This window comes from Equus przewalskii, chromosome 19, assembly GCF_037783145.1.
Source record: "Equus przewalskii isolate Varuska chromosome 19, EquPr2, whole genome shotgun sequence".
Lineage (NCBI taxonomy): Eukaryota > Metazoa > Chordata > Mammalia > Perissodactyla > Equidae > Equus > Equus przewalskii.
The window spans coordinates 20,152,839-20,178,005 of record NC_091849.1 but is presented as its reverse complement, the minus strand read 5'-3'; the positions used below and the strand labels follow the sequence as shown (position 1 = coordinate 20,178,005).

At 41.4% G+C, this 25,167-nt stretch overlaps 1 long non-coding RNA gene across 2 annotated transcripts in view; it reads left to right on the top strand.

Moving 5' to 3' along the window:
* Positions 1–5,117: 5,117 nt before the first annotated feature.
* The window catches only part of LOC139077274 (uncharacterized), a 32,789-nt gene continuing 12,739 nt past the window's right edge, over positions 5,118–25,167 (top strand). The window contains exon 1 of one of the 2 annotated variants that reach the window (XR_011529638.1): positions 5,118–5,403. This is a non-coding gene — a long non-coding RNA (uncharacterized lncRNA). The remainder of the gene's footprint in view (positions 5,404–25,167) is intronic. The other variant, XR_011529639.1, reaches the window with a different exon arrangement.

Genomic DNA, 25,167 nt, shown 5'->3' with positions numbered 1-25,167 from the left:
AGGACATGTGGGTATATCACAGCTATATAGATTTTCTCTGTTGAAATCATTTTTAATTGATTTGTACAGAATTTTAACAGTACAGATAGATAACTTTAAGGACTCGTTTATTTTTTCATTCTTGTTTTCAACTAAAATATATGCAGTATATCTGAATTTCCAACCACAAATTCACATGTGCAAAAAGGAATACATTGCATATTTAATCAGTAGTTCTCAATCTTGGGTACATGGTAGAATTAATGACCTGGGGACACTTTTTAAAAATCCCATTGCTTGGGCCACTTTTCCTTTGTTGGTGTCAACGAAAATAATCCATAACCAATCTGTAAATGAAAATTTGGGTGAGTTTATTCTGAGCTGAAATCTGAGGACCGTGGCCCAGGGCCATTCTTCCCAAAGGAAGAAAGGGCACCAAAGAAATGAGGTGTACAGAGTGGTTATATACCCCCAAAGAGGGTGCTTTACATATGATTGAAATGTCCCTCCCACAATAGTCACAAGGTTGCCCTGTTGGCACAGCGCAGGTAGTCGGTCTGCTATCTTGGTGGGCGTAGCAGGAGGCAAGTCTATTGTCTCAAGCTGGGCGGTCACAGGTGAGCGCAGCAATCAGTTTCTACCCTAAGGAAAGATACTTAATCCGTAAGGAGACGCCAACGTTGGGAGGGGCAGGGAAGTTGCACCTTTACCTCAAGGGCCTTTGTTCTTGCCGTAGGGAAAATCTAAAGCAGATATACAATGCATGCTCAACGGCCACAGTCAGGCCCTTTTGGAAAGACAAGGTCAGGCCGAATTAGGTTTATACCAAATGGCTTCCTCATATTCTCCAATATATCCTATTGCTTGCCAATTTTATTTGTCATTGGCAAGGACGTGAGAGAAGATGTGAGCAATGATGGGGTGCCCTTGAGGAGGGTGAGAGATGTTGCTAGATTCTCTCCTGCCCCAGTCACCCACACCGACCACCCACATTTGTGGCACGTGCTGGCTTTAACGGGGGCGAAGCTGAGCCTTAGCTATCCCACTGGGAGGTCAGCACCGAGGGCACAGACCTGCCGTATGATGAAGAAGGAGCCTCTCTAGAAGGCCTCTTTGGCCCTCAGAAATGATTCCCCACCTGGAGAGTTGGGGCCTGAAACTCCCCAATTAGATAGCCACAGCTTTTCTGGAAGCTTAATTTTCTTCAAAAATATAAGTGCCTCTGAGGAATTACAATAACACTTAGTGGTTATTTGTGTTATTTGGGGCTCATTTCCTGATAGCAGGGTTTGTTTTGTTTTCTTTTGTTTTTTCGCCCCAAAGCCCCCCAGTGCGTGGTTGTATAGCCTAGTTGTAAGTCCTTCTAGTTCTTCTGTGGGAACTGCCGCCACAGCATGGCAACTGACAGACGAGTGGTGTGGTTCCACAACTGGGAAAATCACCCAGGCCACCCGAAGCAGTGAGAGTGCTGAACTTTATCCACTAGGCCATCAGGGCTGGCACTCCTGATGGCAGGTTTGGAAAGAAGGTAGCAAGGTGAATTCAGGAGACTTGGATTCTCTGTTGAGAGCTGAACAAGGTGCAGAAAGAGGAGGCCCATCTTCGGTTCTCTCCTGGCATCCCTCAGCATGGCCTACAGCTCACTCCTACCAGCTCTTGCCTCAAGGTAGAATCAGTCCTTTATTTAAATGTCACTAACACTCATAGTAATTTTGTAATTGCATGCGTGATGCTCCTTCATCTAGTTTTGACCTCTCTGTTAGCTATCCAAAAACTTCCTCTTTGGAGCAGGATTCACGTCAAGAGAACCAAATAAGAAGCAACTAGAAAAATAAAATTCATAAGACACAAATGGGGGCAAAAATGGCTGAATCCTTACAAAGTGACTAGCATAAGGCAATGGGGTAATCCTCTGCATGCTATTCATACAATAGGTATGTGTCCCTCTGGCTCAGAATCATAAACGCCTGTCCTCAGAGAGGCTGGTCATGGCTTGTTCTGTAGAGGACTTAGCACATTCTGAGTGCTCTGTAAATGTCGAGGATACGAGATTAACTTCAGAGGACGTTTCCTCAGAGGAAGGTGCTATGCAAATACTAGTATTGTTATTCTTTGAGTACAAATTTATAATTGACTTTCTGTTAAACATTGCAGCAAGCTAAATTAATTCAGTATGATTACAGTCATTAAACAAATGCCTAGTGATGATGGCTTTCTTATTTCAGCATTCCTCAAACCAGTGGGGATTACCATATAAGGCTTTTGCTCCATTGTCAGATTAATGAGATGCACAACCTGTGTTTCGCAATAGAACACGCACACTGCATTACAGCAACTGGACCGTGATTGAAGGCTGCTGCTGGACTAATTTACCTTCAAGTTTTTCCTATTGCTCTTGCCGTCCTGCAGGGTACAATTTACTAGTTCATTACAGCATACAAGTAGCTTAAGGCAATTTCTACCTGTTACAGAAAAGAAGTGTGCTTTTAAAACCAAAACAAGGGCAGGAATTCTCCCCCAATTATTCTTCTGATGCTGAAACTAACCAAAAGGATAGGGACAGTGATGATTTTAAGCTGTTCTCCCACTGGAACGGTCACTCCTAGAATTACCTTTCATCTTAGCAAGCAGGACAGAAACAGTTAAGTCCTGAAGGCTGTGAGTTAAGAACTCTGCCAGAGAGAGATGCCATGGAAGATGTCCCTGCCAGGTGTGGGCTGTCACTGCCAGGTGTGGGTGGAGAAAGGCTGCCCTCCTTAAGCCACGCATTACAGTCAAGGTCATCTGTCTGGTGCCACCTTAGAAGCTGGCCTGATTCTGTAGAGGACATTGAATGATAACACCCAGCCAGTCAGCTGACTGCTGTGTCATAGCTGCTGCCTTCTGCATTATCGCAACTGCCGGAGCTCCTGCTCCTGCAGTTTCCTAGTCGCAACGCGGCAAAGCCACGGCATACAACTAGGCACCAAGCGACCGAGTTTTAAAGTGTTATTTTCCTGCTGCTACTTAGCATCTCTCACATGAGGAGTATTTACCTTTGTTTAGCCAGGAGCAGAGAAGCAGTCTGAATGTACACGATGGCTTCTAACTTGGCAGCGTGAATTTTCAGCCGAACAGGTACTGCTCAGAGCCTGGTAGCCAAACTGCCTCTTGGGGAGCACGGCTGCTTCCCACCACCTGTGGGAATAGTTTGCGGGCTTCTTATGCCTCGCTGCTATACCTGCAGGAATAGAGGCTAGGACAAAGGAGACGATGCTTGCCGTGGTGTGTCTGGCTGGGGCCTGTGCAGGCATCTCCACCGAACTGACGCTGTGTGACTCTCCAAGCTCACAGTTAAGGCTGGTCACAGGGGCTGGCGCAGATCCCCACTCCTCACTTAGAACACGGTTTAACGGAGAAGCCAGACCCACTGACCTAAATGAATGCCAGTCCTCTCTGGATGCGGGGACAGCTGTCGACTAGCAGTGACACAACTAGCCATCAAGTGGAGAATCATTGCGACTGCAGTCTGGGTGCAGATGGAGCCTGGGAGAATGACAGTCTCATTTCGGTCATCCGATGGCTTCTTATTTTCCTAAATAACCGTGCTCGCTAAGTATACAGTTGTCTGGATTAGTCTGCCTTGCATGCAGTCTTCATCTGCTCTGGTTGGAAATCAGGGTGCCAGGCAAGCCAGCTTTAGGACTGGCTCCTTTCTGCGTGATGCTATACAACTAGGATGGGTCACACTGACAACAAAGAAGGAAGCAGAGAGCATCACTTTATCTCCTCTTGCCATGTCAGTGGAACATAACTCTTCTTCGCAATGATGCCCTCGTGTGTGTGTCTGTGTGTGTGTGTGTTTTAATTCATCTAATCGAAGAGCCTAACAGATATCATCATGGATGTGGTTTTTAATGATTTGGAAAAAAAGACAGCCTGTGGAGACAGCGATTGGAGACAGCAGCACATTTAGGTTCTTGCCAATTCAAAATACTTTGGTTTGTGAAGCCGAGCCCTAAGGGACAGGCTCGGTAACTGAGAAAGAGATCGTAGATAAAGAAATAAAAATGACAAGCGTAATGGAGGCTCTGCGAAAGGACTGTCAGAGCATCAGTTCATGGATGGCAATTTCGCCAGGCTGAGATTGAATAATTCATAGGTTGAAATTACCCTGCTTTCACCTTTCCATTTAAACCGGCATGATCTGAATCTCTAATAAATTTTCAAGATAAAATAAAATGCCAATTTGAATCTGAAGAGCTTTTAAAACCAGATGCTGCATCCCTGAATCTTTCGGGATCTTTCACAATTATCCTGTGAGGACTGCACTTCATCACGAAGCACCATTACCAGGGAAAATTACTGTGATTACAATAGCAACAATAGAATACCATCAAATGATCTCTAATTTACCTAATTTGCTAAGACTGACTGTGTGGTTTTAATGCCCATTGTATGTCACCATGCCTGGCACCCGTGGATCCATCTCCTACCGGAAAAAAAGTGAGGCAGTGTGTGTAATACCTTAACTCCAAAAGCCTAGCAAAGAACGTTCTCCTAGTTACAATGTCTCTTATGTTTGGTTTGCATTTTCGCATCTTTGTTTTTTCCAATGCCTTTACCCCAAATGCCTGTTTGGGGGGAAATGGTGAGCCTATTGTGGATTTCGGGTTCTTTGGTCCAGGAGAGCATAGACTTGTTTATTTATGCATCCTCTTTCTTTTAATGTATACAAGCGTGTGTTTACGAGAAGGGAGGAAAGGTTCTGTTCCCGGAGAGTAGTTTAAAAATGCAGCCAAGATGAAGTGTGTGTATTTGTCTGTTCTTTGAAACCCCTGTCTGCTTCCAGGTTAGAGATCTTTTCAGGGAATTCTAATCCTGGTCTGATGTGTTAAAAACCTCTCAGACTGAAAAGAAGCTTAAGAGACACATTCGGTAATAACTCTGTGCAGCTTTTATTAAAAGTGTGTATGTTCGATGGAGTGATTAAATGAAGCCTCGGTACCACTTTCGTTGCAGTTGTGTCTCCTCGCTCTCTAGTAGAAGTCTAACCTAAAAAGAACTTTTTCTCCGACAGGCTGCATGGTTCATCTGAGGGGAACGGTGGCACCCTGAGAGAGTGGCATGGTTCATAAAGCCTCACTGGAGAACAGACTGGAATCATTTCATGGGTACAGTGTCTTCTGGAATCTTACTCTCAGTGGCATGGAGACAGTCCGTGGGTTCCTGCTAGTCAAGTGACTTAAGTCTGAATATCTAAAGTTTGAATATCTAAAGCAGGGTTTCTGAGGGATGACAGTCCTTGGGGAGGAAGGTCAGTTTGAAACATACGTGTCTAATATTGTGAGTTTTTTGCTTAAGACACTGCGCTCTGATATGTTTCTTAATCTTTTATCACGGCTTTACCCTCCCGCACCCCACAAACACCTCTGTCAGAAGGAGGTAAGTTGTATTTCTAGTCATTTGTATAATTGACTATGTTCTTCATTGTCTGGTTTTAGTGGGTATATGCTGTTTATGTTGTACTTTCTTTCCTTTTATTGTTATTTTCACTACCCTCGGGATAAGTAACAACTTTTTTCTCTGTGTTTTTTCTAAATACAAATCTAAATGTGGTATTTTAAAAATGATTTAAATATAGTTTTTGTTTTCTTTATCTAAATGCATTCAAGGTTTTAATGCTTTTCAAAGGAAAGGGGAAACAGTTTTACTTAGTAAATAGTTTGCTTAAAAATAGCAAGCAATTCACTAGATATCAGTTATGTTACCATATTGTTTTCTTTAGATAGCTCACATTTCTAATACTGAACCTATTATTCTTATCTTTCGAGAAAGAGGCTTGGCTGGTAGTGACAAAGGGCTTTTCACAAACCCACCCTGCCTATGTGCCAAAGTGTTTTCTTTTTCATTAAAAAAAATGGGCTTGATATTCTGCAAAGGGTTTTTAATTTCTCACATTTTAAAGCCCTTCAGTAGTCAAAGTTTGAGCAGGGTAATTAATCATTGAGCAAACTGGTTTGCATATCTGATATTTAAATAATACAGATATCCTAAAAATAATTAGAAATCATACTCTTGTTACTTTTTTGGGAGTCAGAAACTAATTGTATTCATTTGATAAAATAGCAAATTTGCAGCTAATCGTTTTATGATCCAAGTATTTATACTTTATATTCTTGGAAAATGAGGGGCTTGTTTTATTTTTTTTAGGCTGCAAGTGCCACTAACACTATCATATGTTAGTGCTTGATATTGAAATTTACTTGTTTTGCTACAAAAAAGATTCGCCATAGAGATCTGCTATCTTAAAAATCTTAAACTCCAGTATTTCCCTGAAATTAAAGTTTCTTTTCAAACTCTGCTTAAGTGATGAATGTAAATGAATCCAATATTTGAAAGTAAGTTCATTGGATAACTTCTAATGCATTATTGACTTTTCCACTATTTATGGATGTATCTTACTTAGAGTGCTTTAGATAAGCATAACAGGTGAAAAAGACCATAAGGATAACTACAATTGCAGGTAATTTGGAAAATAAAGAATCAACTGTGAAAGTATACTGTTGGGGTGAATTTGGATGCATCTCAGACAATCATGGCTTCACATTATTTTATAGCTTTTTTGTTTGTTTGGCGGCATGAGAAAGATAGGTAAAAAATTATCCCCTCCCTTCTTCCTCCTAACTTCCAATCACTGAGGAGCATCAGCTGTAGTGACAAAGGGTGATTTAAAATTTAAACACCCGGAACCACACTCATGGAATCCACAAAAAGGCCTCCTGCTTTAAGATAGAATGTGTGCATTTTATCACTTAATCATTGCAGTCTTTTCTGGACGTGAGTACATTTTAGATTTCATCTCATTATTAAGGTCCAGCTTAGAGCAAAAATAAAAAACCCAAAACTCTTCAGAGACAATATGTATTAATCTCTACTTATTAATATTAATCTCTAACTAGTTAGTTAACAAATACTGTGGTGAATAGATGCATTTCTCATAGAGTCAAATAGAATATTCATAGTTGATGCGAGATTTCTCTACTTAACATATGTTACAAGAACAATGGCGTAGTATATGTCCCCTAAGTTTTAGGTGTGTAGTAATGAAACATGCCTTTATCAAGTACCAATATTTGTGCTACACTAGTCTGCCAAAGAGAAAAAGGCAGGTGAGACAAAAGAAACAGGTAAAAATAAAAGAAACCACTCTCATTATTCAGTGAGCTTTTTTAAAAAATGATCAAAAAAATGATCAAAAAAAGGTTGACATCTTGTGTCTGTGTACCTTTTTTTTTTCTGGTGAGGAAGATTGGCCTTTAGCTAACACCTGTTGCCAATCTTCCTCTTTTTGCCTGAGGAAGATTGTCCCTGAGCTAACATCTGTGCCAATCTTCTTCCACTTTGTATGTGGGACACCACCACAGCATGGCTTGATGAGCGGTGTGTAGGTCCATGCCTGGGATCTGAACTGCAACCTGGGGCTGCTAAAGCTGAGGGTGTGAACTTAACCACTATGCCACTGGGCCAGCCTCTGTGTACCATTTTTTAAAAGAACCTCTTCTCTTTAATAAACGAATCTTTCCAACATGTTATGAAAATTTACTAACACACAGAAAAGTTGTGAACACCCAAATACCAACCACCTAGACTCTATAAATAACATTTTACTGTACTTGCTTCATCACACATATATCCAGCTATCCACCCCTCTGTTCATCCATCAATCCATCGTATTATTTTGATGCATTTCAAAGTAAGTTACAGACATCAGTACACTTTACTCCTATGGATATCCCTGCGGAAGTGTTTAACTAGAATTCGAGGTTCATTTATAGTGCTTTCCTTTAAGTAAAACTTTTATGAAATGAAGAAAGAATTTTGAAAAACAATGTACTGTATTTCTTACGAGGCATTAGCTATTTCTTTAACATGCTGAGGGGGTTAGATGCAAACCCTCATGATCCTATGTTTTAACTTGGAATGTAAATCCCACATTTATGGTGGAGAGAAATGGGCCCTTCCCCGTCCCAGGAGAGCCTTCACCCACCACACCCGGGGACCACTGGTCACTCAGCATCAGTACTGGGATGGACGATGTGTCAGGGCGTACATAATTAATTCCCAGGGTCTATTTCTGGGCTTGGACCAGCTTTCCTTTGTCTGTCCTGCAAGCCCATGAAAAGTAACCCCATTGCTTCTTGAACAATCTCCAGTTCTTCTTCTACTTGGGTTCTTGTCTGCATCTTCCCTTTCCTCCTCTTCTCTTCCCAGTTGGCTTTCTCTTTTCCACTTTCTCCTGACTCCTAAATTTCTTTCAGAACAAGGGAACAAATCTCTTCATTTTTCAAGTCATTCTACTGCATGCAATTTCAGGGAAATAGTTACGAGAGGCAAAGGCAGGGAGTTAAAAAATCACAGGAACTCTTAAAGGGGTTAGTTTCTCTTGGTCTTAATAAAAATGAGTTAAGGATGGCCCTCTCAAGACCTCTTCACGAATTCATCTCTTGGATCCAGTCTTGTGGATGAGATTTAACTATTCCTTTCTTAACTGAACCCTACACTAAGCTTCTCTAAGATTTGTGTTGGTATGACTCCTGGAAATGAAAATAGACTCTATGCTTCCAAAATCTGCTAAGTTTCATTGTGGCTGCCAGTCACTAGCTCTGGTCCATAGCACTTCCATTCAGTAGCAGCACAAGGCCTGTTTTTGTTTTTGTTTAAGAATAGACAAGTTTAAATCCCACGTATTAAAACTGACAAAAAGTTTCCGGCTATATGAAGCTACTTTTAAGTGTACATGCATTATATGAATACTTTACATCATTGACGTTACACATGTGTTAGCAACCAGTTATAAACCCACATTCTTCTAGATGCACTGTCAATTATTAGTTTTGTAAAATTTAATCTTGTCTTCAAAAGCATCAGACTGCAAGCATAATAAAATATATTTCCATTATTTCAAGTGTCCACAAGTAAAGACAACACTAAATGTGAACACCCCTGAACATCCTATTCTTATCCTGTCCTTTCTCAATATAACATAAACAGTATAGTTTTACCAGAAAATTGCCCAAACCATAAACAGCATCCTATCATAGCCAGTCTTCAAGACGGCCACCAATGATCCCTGCCTCCTGGGATTCACACCCCTGTGTAGTCTCCTCCCACACTGTATCAGCTTTGGTCAGTGTGGCCAATAGAACAAGGTAGAAGTGATGATATGTCACTTTTGAGATTAGATTATAAAAGACTGGCTTCTTGGACACTCTCTTGCTTATTCATTCTTCTCTCTCTCTCTCTCTACTCCCATCCCCCCCTTGGCTTCCTCTGGGGGCAGTAAGCTGCCACGTTGTGAGCAGCCCTATGGAGAGGTGCATGTAGTGGGGACACTGAGGCCTCCACCCAACAGCCAGTAAGGAACTGAGGCCAGCCGACATCCATCTGAGTGGATGGAGATTTGACTGGCACATCCTTCTCCCCATCACCAAGTCCAAACTTCAGTAACCTGTTGGCAGAGGGCATATCTCTATGACCTCATGGAGATGAGAAAATCACAAGGCCTATTTTTAAAGTTATGCCCTTGGCCCTCGTGGGGGAAATTCTCAAAGCTTGCTTCCTTAGGCTTTGGTCCACTTACACATGGCAGTCAATTTCTAGGTGGCTTCTCCCTCAGGCCATCTTTTTTCATTCAGTTCGGCATGCCTAAAGGTTTCACTAGATATTAAAGACATCATCAGATAGTCAAGGCTAGGTCTATCTTCACCTGGAATTCCATCAATTTGCCTATTTTTGTAAACTATTAATTGGTTATAATTGACTGGTTAAGAGGCTCTGTAGTAAGACAAACCTGGATTATAATCTGTGTTGCTACTTAACTAGCAACATTATTCTAGACCAAGTTACTGAATCATCTAAGCTTCATTTCTTCAAAACGTTGCTGTAAGTATTGTTACATTCATATATCATAATATATAATTATATATATAATTTATAACATATATTTTTTATTAGATATATAATGTATTTAGCATAATGCCTGGCACCTACTTGGTACTCACTATATATTGGTGTAATCATCATCATCATCATCACATCAACAGAAGGTGCCATCATCCTAGAACTCAACTGGCTCTCCATCAGTTGGGGCCATATATTAGATCCTAGCAGACCGCTTTCTCTTATAATGTCCAAATTGGCTTATCCTGATGGACTTCCCATTAAAGTCCCCCTTTTTTATGGTCTAAAGATGCCCCCAGCTTTCAGCTCGGTATGGAGCAGAAACAACCAGCAGAACTCAATGAATGGTTAAGCTCCTCTAGGTGTGTGTGCCAGGTTTTTCTCAGGTGTCCGCCATGCGACTACCTTCATTCTTCCAGAATTCTATATTATAAAATCAAATTGTGGGATAAGTACAAACATAATTAAAATTTAATTTTAACAAGAGCGGGAGGCAGAGGGTCTTTCTCTCTAGGAGGGTCAAAGAGTAGCATCATGGAAGATTAATTTTCTACCACCTCATCTCCTGATCCTTTTCATCTCACAAAACATAGCAAATGACTGAGGATATACCAGAGAAATACAGCCTTTAGTCCCAGGAAGAGGGGCTGCTGCCCTGGGCCTCACACTTTTGGGAGCTGCATTTCAGAGGGCCCTGCTCTGTCCCTCCACTGTCATTCCCTATCACAGCCCTCCCCATAGGACAAGAAGTCAGTGGGTCAGGGGACATGTCCACCCAGAGCCTGTGCTTTACCTCACTTCTAGAGCATGCTCCAGGTATCCTGGAGTCCTAAATTCCCACACACATGTCCCTGCGCCTCCAGGGTCTGTGTGGCTGAGGATGAACTGTGCTGCCAGTGTACGCAGTCCAAGGCCTGAGAGGTGGGTGGAGGAGGCTGTTGGGAAGTGGCCTCAGGAGGGCTGGAGTGTCCACATGTGTAGGAAAAGCCTTTCCTAATGCAAGAAAGAGGTGGGAGTGGGCGGAGGAGGGAGTCAGGCCAGAGGCTCGTGTTGTACTGTCATCACATTCTGGAAGGCAATGGCAGAGCAGAGGAGAATCCTAAGTTCAATTCTGGTCTTAGGAAGGTGTACTTGTCAAGGGAAGAGAGTAGAATTTAGTTTATTTAACAACATGTTGGGTTGATTTGGACCTTTTAAATATTTAGAGGTATGGTGTGGAGGCCTCTGTGTGTACTCTTTCCCAGGCCCTGCTAATGTTGGGTCGGGCCTGAGCCTGAGCTGGCTTTTGGAGGTCTCACTTCTTCAAAAACCCAATTGTTTGGTAGTTGTTGTATTAGAGGGCAAATGAGCCTTTACTGTTAGGACGAAGGAAAGAAGGCCGTACTCACTAAAATATAGGAAGCCCATTCTCCAGTTGAGGCTTTTAATCCAAAAATATTTTTAAAGTTAGTAAATTTTAAAAGCATGAATGTTCCATTTTGTATTTACATATATATATATATTTTTTTTAGTAAGATTAGCTCTGAGCTAACATCTGCTGCCAATCCTCCTCTTTTGGCTGAGGAAGACTGGCCCTGAGCTAACATCCATGCCCATCTTCCTCTACTCTATATGTGGGATGCCTGCCACAGCATGGCTTGCCAAGCGGTGCTGTGTCTGCACCCGGGATCCGGGCCGGGGAACCCTGGGCCGCTGAAGCAGAATGTGCGCACTTAACCGCTGCACCACTGGGCTGGCCCCTACATATGTTCTAACAAGCGAACATAGTTCTGTTATCTTAATCTCTAACTCTCTCTCTCTCCTGGCATATCAAAGAGGTAAACTGGTTTTTGTACTTGACCTAGCCAGAAAGCCAGCAGCCAGCTGAATTAGGTAGGCGACAATTAGGATTACCACATTGAAGGATACGGACCCAAAGGGGCCATTTTATTGAGCTACCTAAAGACATGCTCTCTCTTCCACTGTACTGAATTCAATACTCAGTACTGTATAGGTGACTTTGTAACAGAGAAGTGAAGAAATTAATACTCAATGGAAGGAGAGTCATTGTTTTATAAAATAAAACCTGGAGTAAATATGATAACTCTCCCAATTGAATTTCCACAAGAAAATTCAGGGGACTAAAAGAGAAAGAGACATAGGAAGTATGGAGAGGGCATGTGCCTGGGACTGTGCAGGTGCGACACACAGGAAATGGGAGACGTGTTGATGTCAATTAGCCCAGCAGAACAAAACACAGGGGCTAAGGTAAAAGAGTCTGGGGCCACACAGCTGGGATTGGCATCCTCATCTTGTTGCTTACTATCTATGTGACCTTCGATGAGTGTTTAACCTCTCTTTGTTTCTCAGTTTCCTCATACAGAAGGTAGGGATAATAGTGCCCTTCTCACAGGGTAGGAGTGAAGATTAACTGAGTTAATATTTGCCAAACACCTAGGAGAGTGGCTGGCCTGTAGCAGGTGCTAAAGAAGCATTTGTTAAATAACAGAGTAGAAATGAAAGATGAAGCAATGAAAGTCCAGAGAGGTTATTGACTTGCTCCCAATCACACAGGGAATTAATAAAAGATCCCCTATCCAATGCAGATATTCAAACATCAGGCCTATTTCTGAAAATTGCACATTGCCCAAGAGCTGATTTTGACCAGAAGAAAATACGTATTTGGGTCACTTATATCTCTAGGGAGAAATGAGAACTTAAAAAAAATACTACAGTACAGTTATCCTGATAAATCTGTAAGTTTTTGTCCTACCTCTTCTGTATTTTGTTTTTCACAATGTTATTCCTTTTTCAAGTTAACTCTTATTCCTAACCGATAAGTCTGTCACGATAGCTCACTGCTCCAGAAAAAGGGCCAATGCCACACACATACATACATACACGCACACACACACACACACACACGCACACCCCACTGTACTGTGCAGTGAGTACCGTTACGAAAGTAATGCAGATATATGAGAGAAATTGGGAAAATGCACAGAAGCATAAAAAGGAAAATCAACCTCAACCATACTCCCACCACTCTTGAGACAAGCCCTGATTGTATATGATACAATCGTGGGTGTAAATAAATTCTAAAGATTGGACTTGAATTGCATTCCCTGCTTTGTAACCCACTTGTTTTATGGGTATATCAACAGTCTGTTTCCAAATCACTGAAATAGTTTTTAAACACAGAGCCCTTTAATCGTTCTGTATTATTCCAATATACAATCCTTTAGTGGGGTATTTAAGTTTTTCCAGATTTTCACTATTATAGATGTAATTGGAAGACATTAAAAATTTAATGTGGCAGAATACGTTGAGAATAAACTAGGCCTGTTTTCTAGGTGGTAGGTTCATTATAAAACAACAGAGGTCTTTCTTTCCTTCTCTTCCCAAGGACCTGCAGAGGGCTTTGAGCTGTGGCCATGTGGCCTTTCCTTGGTCCCAGAAGCAAGTCAACAGGCCCTTGTTTGCAGAAGTGTGTGCTCAGGGAGGTGAGTCCAATAAACTAGGAGTCCCAGATAGGAAAGTGTTGGAGGCTTTGAACTTAGACAGTCAAGAAGGAAAAGGGCCAGACCAGAAGTAGAAGGGTGCAATATTCCAACACTGGGAACAAGGGGTGGATTCCTCAAGAAAGGAGGAATCCTAAGCAGGCCGCTGGAGGCAGGAAGCTGGTGGTGGTATCCTAGAGGTGGCAGAGCCTTGGATGGGGGACAGTGGGGGCGCCTGGGGACTACTCTACGTTCTTGTGGCTGAGTTTGGTCCAGAGGGTTGTGATGTTGTCAGCAGGGGGGCTGGTCTTGAAATATGCACGTAAGCCTAGACAGTAAAACTCCTAGGAAGTACGTTTTCTAATTCCTGCACTGCTTAAGCCCAAGGATTCTCCATCATCCCAAGGGCTGGAAGAGTAAAACGAGAAGTAGAGGAAACAGAAAAATTATTGAGCTTCCCACCAACCCTGGCTGGTGGTGATAAACCAGACTTAATTTGTTTAGAAAGATTATGTGGTACCCAAGCATCAGGTGGGCTTCATCAGGTGTGACCAAAATCACACTATTCTTGTATGTGTAACTTAGTGTGCCTGATTATCTGCTTAGGAGAAATTCCTAGAAATGAAATTACTAAAAAAAAGAGTACAAACAGTTTAAGGCTTTTTGTATATATTGTGTCTTATTTATAAGTTTCTGTATTTTTCAAGTCCACTGATTCTTCTATTTATCCTCCGTGAAAGATTGTTAGGGAAAGGAGGAAAAAGCAAAGTTAGCCAAGATAATTGATCATTAAGTATAATCAACCATTAAGTATAAATTTCCATTTATAATCCACCCCATCCCAGAAGACTTCAATTACTGGATTACTTTATTGATAAGCCCAAGAGGTAATTAATCTTTAAGTATTTAAGCAAACAACATAAATTTCCACACGAGACAGTAACACATACTTTATCAGCGATGCAGACTGTTAAGAAATTATCTAAAAGACTGGAAACAGATGCTGGAATAAATAGAATTAAATCTGAACGGGCCCTCAAAAGATGCTTTAAATCTCTTATGGTGTCTTCTCAATCGTGTTGAGAAACCCAACTCCTTGGCAAACTTTCCAGTTGTATGACCTTGAGCAAGTTACTTAAGTTCTCTGAGCTACAGTTTCCTCTTCTCTAAGCACTGGGTAATAAGAAGACTGACTTCATGGCATTGGTGGGAGAATTAAAAGTGTTAATATATGTGATGTACTAGACAAGTAGCGGGCACCTCGTGAGTTACATAAATATCATCATCACCAGCATGCGGTGCATCATCCAAGGAGCACCTCCTTCCCGACTCTCCAGTGTGTCATCTCTCCATGTCCCCTCACCTTAGCTGCCGGCTGTACTGAAATACTTGCTATATTCTAAACTTTCCATGCTCTCATTTTTCTTGCCTGTGTATGTGCTGCTTTTCCACTTGGAATATTCTTTACTCCCTTCTTTTCTTAGCGAATTCTCCTATCATCTTTCACCATTTTAGCTCCTGTGTTGTCCCTTCCCCGCTGAGAAACCCTTCAGTCTGAGCTGGGTGCCCCTCTTAGGTTCATTTATAAGATTTAGCAGAGTCTATATACATGTATATATATATTTTTAAAGATTTTATTTTTCCTTTTTCCCCCCAAAGCCCCCTGTTACATAGTTGTGTATTTTTAGTTGTGGGTCCTTCTAGTTGTGGCATGTGGGATGCCACCTCAGCATGGCTTGATGAGTGGTACCATGTCTGCGCCCAGGATTCAAACCGGCGAAACCGTAGGCCACCAAAGCGGAGCACACAATCTTAACCACTTGGCCATGGGGCCGGCCCCTATATATACATTTTTTTTTTTTGAGGAAGATCAGCCTTGAGCTAACATCTGCTGCCAATCCTCCTCTTTTTGGCTGAGGAAGACTAGCCCTGAACTAACATCCGTGCCCATCTTCCTCTACTTTATATGTGGGATGTCTGCCACAGCATGGCTTGACAAGTGGTGCATAGGTCCTCACCCGGGATCCAAACCAGCAAACCCTGGGCCACTGAAGTGGAACATGGGAACTTACCCGCTGCACCACCGGGCCAGCCCCTTTAGCAGAGTATATGTTAACTGCCTGTTTATGCAGCTGTACCCCACCCCTAGGTGAGCTCCCTGAGATCAGGGAACCTGCCAGATTTATTGTTGTATCTCCAGGGCCCAGCCCAGTGTGGCCCATCATAGATACTCGATAATCATTTGCTAAGTGACCGCATTTGTCACAGGACCATTGGGGGAAGAATGGGACTGTTTATATCTGTAGAGTGTTTTCAAGCCTTTCCACAAACATCTCATTTGATTTATATGGAACAATTAGGGATAATTCCCACTTTTACAGATGTGGAAACTGAGCTTCAAGAGGGTTAAAGCCCTTGCCCAAGATGCTGTAGCATGCAAAAATCAAGCCTGCTTCCTCTCACTCCCCTCCTGGCAGTGCCTTTTTCTGCATTACACAGCTCCATCATTTAAAGCAGCCTCTAGAAGACACTGGGTATGCTTTTGACTAAAGGGCTGCTCTCTCCAAGTAGGAGTTATAAGAACGTCAGACACTCCAGACAGCGTAAAGCCTGGAGACAAATGAGCTGGTTGGAAGTGGGGAGTAGGCTGATGAGGGAAAGGAATATAGAAGACCAGGGTTTTGGAGAGCAGCTTTGGGAACGTGAGAGAATGGGTCCCGGGTGATGTGCCCTGCCTCTGGGTTTGAGAAGTGGATCAGAAAGCTCTTACCACCACTTTTACAGAGGGCTTTAGGCCAATGGAAATCATTCTGGTCCTCTTTCCTTCAAAATCGGCCTCTGTGATTCTTGTCTGCAGCCACCATTGAGGTGATTCAGGGTTAGCCAACCAAGTGGAAATTGGCTACCTGCCCTCTACTTTCCTCCTGTTGACCTTAAACAAATAGACAGCCTGTTATTTCTCCAGCAGAAATGGGTTTATTTGGGATCAGCAAAGAATTGCAATTTGGGGTTTCCAACCATAGTGAGCCACGTGCAGTTATCTCAGCAGCAAGGGAGGAGAAACTCTTTCATAGAGAGGAAGAGGAAGTTGGGAGAGCTACTGTAAACAAAGAGTTCTAGGTGTAGTGGCTTTTCATCGGCTGAGTTGTGACAGTCTTTCATTGGCTGAGATTCTTGCTGGTCAAGAAGATGTCTTTCTTCTTCCTTTTGGTCTCTGCTATCAACCTAGGGCGTGAGAATTACCCTCTTTTGCCCTCCCAAGTGCATTTCAATGAGATTTCTGTTTATTAATCTGACATTCCAATACACTATGAACTTTCCTTTCAGAAGCTGTGATCAAAATCCCACTAGATATCTCTCTCTGTGAAATCATAATACTTGGTTTTTAGAAGATTGGTGAGCTCTTGACCACCGTTGTGTTTATGCTCAAGAAGGGTGAATACTCTTCAGAATGTCATGCCCCAGATACCAGTAAGAAAGGGGCTGTGACAGAAAATGCTTAATTTCATTATCCCACCTTGAAGTCTTATAATTAAATAATGTTTTATGAGAAATTTTGTAGAGTTGAGCTGAAGTGTTCTTTTGTGCTGCCTTCACTTTTCAGTCCCTTCTGCATTGTGAGCTAGGATAACGGTTGTTCTTTATATATTACCTTTCAATTTTCAAACTACTCTCATATATGTTATATCATTTGTTTCTCACAACCCTAAACTTGGAACATACAGAATTTAAACAACTTAAAGTTATCCAGATGGTGAGCCAGCAGATCCGAAACTCAGGGTCTCCTGTCTATAGCCTGGGGTTCTTCCTCCCCCTTCTGAGGATATTCCTACCAGGACCCATCTTACTCCCAAGGCTAGCCTGCCAGGACAATTAATGGAAGCGTGGATTAGCATTCCTTACGACTTAATGGCTTCTGGAATCAAATTTTGAAGACGAGCAGTTTGGGGAAGAAAGGACTGAATGAACTTTTATACCATGTTCAACAAAGACAGAGTCTTCCTTTTAACTCTCATACCATGAGCATTAACTATTTTGGCAGAGTAACTGTAAATGTTTATGAGTTGTAGTCTCAAAAAAAGATTTCATGCATTTACAATAATGGGCCTTTATGACAAGACTCATTGATAGTATGAAGGCAGCAAGATACTGGGTAAAAAGCATGGAATATGGAGTGAAACAGACCTGGCTTTCAACCCAGCTTTGCCACAGACTGGCTGAGTGACCTTCAGAAGTTGCTTATTCTCTCTGGGCCTTACTTTCTTAATTTTTACAATGTAGATAGTAATAACTACCTTGTAACGTGGTGAGGGTTCCAATAGCGTGTACCTCCAACACTTAGAACACCGCTCGTAAGCAGGTGCTCTCTAACAATCTGTGGAATGGATGAAATGAATTTGAGATACTTACAGTGCACCTTGCGTAGGGCCTGATGAACGGTGAGAACAAGAGCTTTCAGCTATCAAAACTTGACAGAAGCATTAGAAGCTGAGGTCCCCTAATCTAGTAAGTAGTATAAATAAATGTGTTTGAAAGAGATGATTTGTTTGGTTATTGTGAAACCAATCCCTATTCCCTTTCTGGTCATTCAAAAGACTGGAAGGGTAGAAGGTGTCTTTTAGATTGTCTTTAAACATTGTCATGAAAAGGGACTTTACCCCAGTCTTCCTCATGTTTTCTGGCTGACAAGTATAGGCTAGCCGGAATCTTTGGTAGGCTTCTGAAGTTCAGGTCACTGGTACACCAAAATTGCACCACATTTGCAAATCTTGTGTAAGTTCACAATGGGGCATTGTCTTCTCTGCTCCGGGGCATGAAGGACTGTCTGGAAAAGCTTAGTTGTTGCCATTACGGAACCTGGTGTAGCCAAGACTACAGTGTAATGTGAAGCAGAAATAAACCATGGGCTCTCAACACGTTTGCCAAGTGATTTACAAATGTGTTTACTTAAAAAGTAAGCATAACACATAATCTTGTATAATATTATGTCTAGGAAAGTTTTGTGACTCTACTGTAAAATGCCCACATCATACTCGAGTAATTGCTTCATATCTACCTGATCAATTTTTAGCTTTATCCAATTTTTAGCATTTTAGTCAACTAAACAAATCTTGATTTCTTGATCTTTTACTTATACCTCATTTTTCAAGTTCTTTTTTCTTGACATACCTGAAACTAATTTTGAGTATGAGGAATAGCATTAACCCTAGAAGCTCTAAAAGCAAAGTGCCGTTGGAAATTCTCCAATGAAGTAGATGGAGTAGGAGGAGTGATTATGAGGGTGGCCATCTTGTATCTTTTAGTGTTTTACAGTGCTTTGAGAGGTAGAGGATGGAGAGCTTTGAAATAGTGAATCAAAGAATCATAGACCTAAGGAAATCATGTAGTCCAGTCTCCAGGCAACTGACTGTCTAAGTCTTCCAAGACACGTGCTAACAAGTCTTTCTCAACTTGAAGACCTTCAAGGACAGAGGCATCACTGTCTGCCTCAGTAGCCTGACCAGAGCTTTAAACATTTTTATCCTATATCCAGCTAGAACTTTGTCTTCTAGACGATCAAGGGAAAATGATTGATCAGTCTTCTTGTGGCAGACAGATTGATAGACCTGATACCCATTCCTAATCACTTTTTCCCATTCTGTCCCCACTATAGAAGCTGGGAAAGTTAACTACTTACTTTTCTAGCTTCCTTTCTAGATAGAAGTGGTGGTGTGAAAATTCAGGCTAATGTTCAGAGGATGAATATATTCTGGGGGTGGTGAGGGAGCAGGGCTCTGGGTAAGCTTTTGTTTTCCTGATAAAACATGACAAATATGTCTTGCAACATGAATTTCCCTTTTCTGCTGTCTTAAATGCAGATGTGATGTCTGGCGCTTCAGTAGTCATCTTGGAACCATGAGGAAAAGGCCAAGAGAATCACAGAGACATTGGTCCTACATTTTTGAGCTATTAAATCACTGCCAGCAACCACTAACCTCCGAACTTCTAATAAGAAAAATCCATCCATATTCCTTTAAGCCACTGTCATTGCCTATTCATTCTATTATTGTCATTCTATTATTTGCAGTTGACCTCGATCCTATCTGAAATGCATCATCTAAAAGATTTGATTTGGCCAAAGAGACATAAATCCATTCAATTCCTCAAGGCAGGCCATGTTCTCCCACTGCACTTATATAAATTCCGTCTTCCCCAATCAAATCAGCTCATGAAGGCACTGCTTCCTCGGTTGCTTGTCTCTATCCTGAGTTTACCTCCCTCTCTGCGCCCCTATACCTAAATCTGCTCCATCTTTAAAGACACATGCTTGTCCATAGTCTTTCCTACAGACTGAGCCCTACACAGCTCCCCAGCAAGATGCTTACATGGGTTTGCTGTGTAGCCTCGTCTTTCCTGTGCAGTCTAATTGTAGTTACCTTGTCCCATCGTCTCTGTAAATGCATTTACACTTGTTGAACCACATGTCCTGGTTGAGAGGGGTGTGTGTGTGTGTACGTGCGTGTGTGTGAAGATAAAATTAATCAGTTTCTGTTAGTTCAACATTAGTTTGAAAAATAAGGTCCTTGCCCCTTTCTGTTTTAGCTTCTTCACAAAACAAATTTTGAGCTATAATGCAGTGCATCTGCTCCTCCAAGTCCCTCTACTGGAAACAAAGGAGAGGCAGGAGAAATACATTGAGTGGGATGAAAAAACTACGTTAATAACCATTGGTTACTTAGAAAATGCTGTGTAACATCAGTCCTTCCATCATTCAAGGTAGCCATGGGGCTTTTAGAAATACAAAGGAGATTTTATAAAGCAGTGGTTCTGACTCCAGAAGTTTCTTTATAATCACAGCTACAGTCATGCATAAGTTTTTTATAAGATTCAATTTCTCTTTCGTTAAATTAGGAAAAATTGTCCCTAGAAATTAAAGTTATTAAATAAAATAAGATGGTTGAATTAGATTATCTTTAAGGTTCCTTCTAGCCTCAAATTTATGATTATAATGAACTTTTCAGACTTTTGCTTGATAAAACACATCTTTCCAAATATCAAGTGATATTTTAGGGAACTAAGCAAAATCCACTTCCTTCTCTTCCTTTACAACTGAGCCCCAAAGCCATGAGATGAAGCAGAGGAAAGTAGAATTTCACTTCCTCAGTTCCTCAGAGAAAGTAAGGGGAGAGGGGACATGATGGCCCAGAATTGGAAATCAGAGCCTAAGTAGAGTGAGGAGGGTGTCCCCATGGAGGGTAACCCAGTGTGGAGGGTCCGAGTCCAATGAGGGAGATTGATCAAATGAAAAATATATTAAGAGTAATGGAAACCATGTGTATTAATCTGCTCGGGCTGCCATAGAAAAATACCGTAAACCAAGTGGATTAAATAACAGAACTTGAGTTTTTCATGCTTCTGGAGACTGGAATTCCGAGATCAGGGTGCCAGCATGGTCGGGTTCTAGTGAGGGGTCCCTTCCTGGCTCACATGAGGCCGCCTTCTTGCTGTGTCCTCACATGGCAGAGAGCTCTGGGGTCTCTTCCTCTTCTTATAAGGGCACTAAATCCATCATGAAGGCCCCACCTTCATGACCTCATCCAAGCCTAACTACCTCCCAAACATACCCATCTCCCAGTACCATGACATTGCGGTTTAGGGCTTCAAAATATGAATTCTGGGGGCACACGATTCAGTCCAAAGTACCATGTTTCTCACTATCAGAGAAGGGAGGTGCAAATTAAAAATACCTAACAGGGGAAAACCAGAATGAACCTGTGGGATTGGATTGAAAGTGGAGAAATTGGCATGAACTCATGGTTTTCTATATATAGATAGATACAGAAACATAGATGTAAATGTATGTGTGACCATGTGTATCTGTGTATATATTCCCTAGGTCTGTCCACTGAGAGTGCCTGGGAGCAGCAGTAGCAGTAGAAATGAGCATATGCAGGGTCCAGATCTTGGCCTCTCCGCTAAATGGACCCAGGGCTCCCAGGAGAAGTAGCTAATTCCAGGGTTTGGGCAGATGAAGTACAACATGAGCCTGAAACACATTTTTGTACCAGAAACTAAGGAAGTGCTCAAAGAATGATGAAGTTATGTGAAAAAGCACAGAAGGCAGCTGGAATGGGCTCCTACTGGCCAAATGCAGGATAATTTGAGCATTAAGATAAATAATTATATGACTAGATTTAACCCATCATATAAAATAGGAAACTATGAATCCTTACATATTAATAATTAAAAATTTGATGAGGAATGGGATATTTACATAGTTTCAAAATATCACCCCACAAAATACTTACTCATTAGAAAGGGAAAAAGAAGTAACTTTGCAGTGGAGAAGGCTGGCGAGCATTATCTTACGCAATCAAACTGCACAGCACACATAAGGGGACAAATTGAAATCCTGGACCACCTAACAGGATGCAAAAAGAGCAGAGCCCTACTTCCATTTTTCCTGCCAAAGATGTATAACCTGAATCTAATCATGAGAGTAGCTGATAAATCCAAATTGAGGAATATTCTACAACGTAACTTCAAAAGGATGTCAGGTTGATGAAAATCAAAGAAAGATTGAGGAACTGTTACTGACAGAAGAAACATGAAGATGGGTGATAACTAAATGTAATGTGTGATTCTGGACTGGACTCTTTTGCTATAAAGTCAGGATATTATGAAGACAATTGGAGAAGGCTACGTATCCGTGTTGATTTCCTGACTTTAATGGTTGTTGTGTGCTCCCGCAGGAGAATGTCCACACTAGTAGGAAAAAATCAAAACTAAGGTATCAGGGCAGCCTTTACCCTCAAATTGGTCAGAAAAAAAGTTCTTTGTACAGTAGCTCCAATTTTTCTGTAAATTTGTGATTATTTTGAAATTAAAAAAATTTTTAGATGAAGCCTTTTTTATGGGTCTAAAACCAAACCCAATAAATCTTAAAAGCAAAATCAATGAGTTTCCATCATCAAAAAGCCGCCAGCCCAAACCCGTGGAATGTACACCACCAAGAGTGAACAGTTAACTATGGACCTTGGGCGATTAGGATGTGTCAATGTAGTTTCATCAATTGTAACAAATGTACCCTCTGCTAGGGGATGTTGATAATGGGGAAGGCTATGCGTGTGTGAGGGCAGGGTGTATATGGGAAATCTCTGTACGTTCTTCTCAATGTTGCTATGAACCTAAATCTGCTCTAGAGAAAAATAATACGGTCTTTAATAAAAAAAAAGCAAACAGCAACCTATTTGTTACAGAGTTTGCACAAATAAAAACTCAGCTTTATTACAGGATACAAGTATATACTTTGCCTACTTGACAGGCACTTACTGGACACCTATTTAATGGAAGGGCAACTGCTATAAGGATTTTTTTTAAATTAGTCTAATGTGGACTTTGCCTTCAAGGAACTCATGAGCTGGTGACATATGCATACCCCTGACCACAACCCCATTTTCTGTGATTCTAGTGAACAAAGCATTTATTTAAGCCTTTCCCTAAAACTACATACATATTAACAACTAACTGCAAATGGGAAAGGAAATTGAGCTATGGGTCCAGAGTTGACTTATTAATGGAAAAGAGAGCAGCCACATTCCTAGCAAATTGTAGATTCCTAGAGCCGACTCTCCCAGCGTATGTTTGTATGTGTGTGATGTGTCTTACATCTTTATGATATCTGCTGCATTGCGGTATATATACTTGATAAGATCTCTCTGGTGACTTTTACCTTTACCTTCACTATGGAATGATGATACATACATTGAAATTAGATTTGCCAAATAAGGAACTGTTTATTTTTTTAAAGCAATGGACGCTGGTTGCTAACAGTCCAGCTGCCCAGTGGGTGATCACACTTCGAAGAGGAACATGCGCTTCCTCAAATAGTCTCTTGCTACTTTGGCAACTCGCTTTGCAATGCATGTCCACTGCTCATTCATTCACTGCTTTTGTTTCCACCTGTAAAAGCCAAGTCCAGATGCTAGCACGTCCCTGATCAAAATTCTCCAAAAGCCCCCAATTTAAAGATTTTATTTTTCCTTTTTCTCCCCAAAGCCCCCTGGTACATAGTTGTGTATTTTTAGTTGTGGGTCCTTCTAGTTGTGGCATGTGGGACGCCGCCTCAGCATGGCTTAATGAGCCGTGCCGTGTCCATGCCCAGTATCCGAACCGGCGAAACCATGGGCTCCCGAAGCAGAGTACAGGAACTTAACCACCCAGCCACAGGCCGGCCCCCAAAAGCCCCCAATTTAAATTTCTTACTTCGCCAAAGAAATCCTAGGAACAATAGTAAAATTCCTATTAATATTAAATTAATGTACATAAAACAGAAAAGATCTAAGATTTTCAGCTTGAATGTGCGGGGAGGAGTCATTTTTCTGTTTGTGACTTCAAATAAACTGATACAACTTAGCTATGGTTGCACAACCAGATTTTGGGTGAGAATCCTTCATGTGATTGGTTAAAGCAAGTCTTTCATTTTGGTAAACCAGATTCTTATTTTTGTGTTTGTAGCAGTCCTCCCTTATCCACAGGGGATATGTTTCAAGACCCCCAGTGGATGCCTGAAATTGCAGATAGTAAGATAGTACTGAACCTTATATATACTGTGTTTTTTTCCTATACATACATATCTATGACAAAGTTTAATTTATAAATTAGGTGTAGTAAGAGATTAAGAATAAAAATAAAATAGAACAGTTAAAACAATATATTGTAATAAAAGCTATGTGAATGTGGTCTCTCTCAAAATATCTTCTTCTTGTGATGATGTGAGATGATACAATGCCTACGGTGCTGAGATGAAGTGAGGTGAATGACATAGGCATTGTGACATAGCGTTAGTCTACCCTTGACCTACTGACGGTACATCAGAAGGAGGATCCTTGAGCTATGAAGACGCTAATGGTTGGATGTCGGGAGCAGACAATGCCTGTGGTTGACTATAGGTAACTGAAACTGTGGAAAGTGAAACCATAGGTAAGGCGGGACTGCTGTATTTTGTCTTTGTCAGTGGTCATGGGTTCTTTAACTGCATCTGTTTGTTTAACAAATGTCTCTAATAGCTTACTGCCTTCCAGGTGTAAAACTAGGGACTGATATCCATCAATCAACAAGATCATCATCGTCCCTGCCCTCATAGAGCTCCACTCTGTCCTGTATATAACCCGATGCTGGACTGCAAGACCATACGAAAATATGGAGAAGCTTGGGGAGTTTATCCATAGTCAGGGGTACTAGCAAAACAAATTACTATGTGAAATTGTGGAAACTTTATTTGAGATCACTGAAGTTAGAGGACTGAGAAACACTTACCCCAGCTGGGTTACAGTCACCTTTCCTAGAAAAACAGAGAGTGGACAACCATTTTAGAGCTTTTGAAATTCGGGGTTTGTTTTTTTTTTTTAATCTACAGTTTACATAAAACTCTTGATTTGTTTTCATACATAATGATGACTCTGTTGGGCAATTATCTGGCTTGCTTTTTCTAGAAGTTGGAATCGATTTGCCCCATCCCATCCTCATTCTTCTAGCTGGTTTCTTTGACACTGACACCTGTCAGACACTTGATTCAGAATTCCGATGAGACTGAGCTTAGGGAACATTGGAGGAAAAAAGGGAAGTTAGTTACCTGGTCCATGTGGGCTTCGGCTTTATGTAAATATGTATAAAGTAATACAATCAGTTGGGAACAATCTAGGTGAGCATCCTGGGAGGCAGTAAGGAAAAAGGAAAGAAGCTGGGTTTTGGTGTCACACGGGCCACTTTTATGTGATCTTGAACT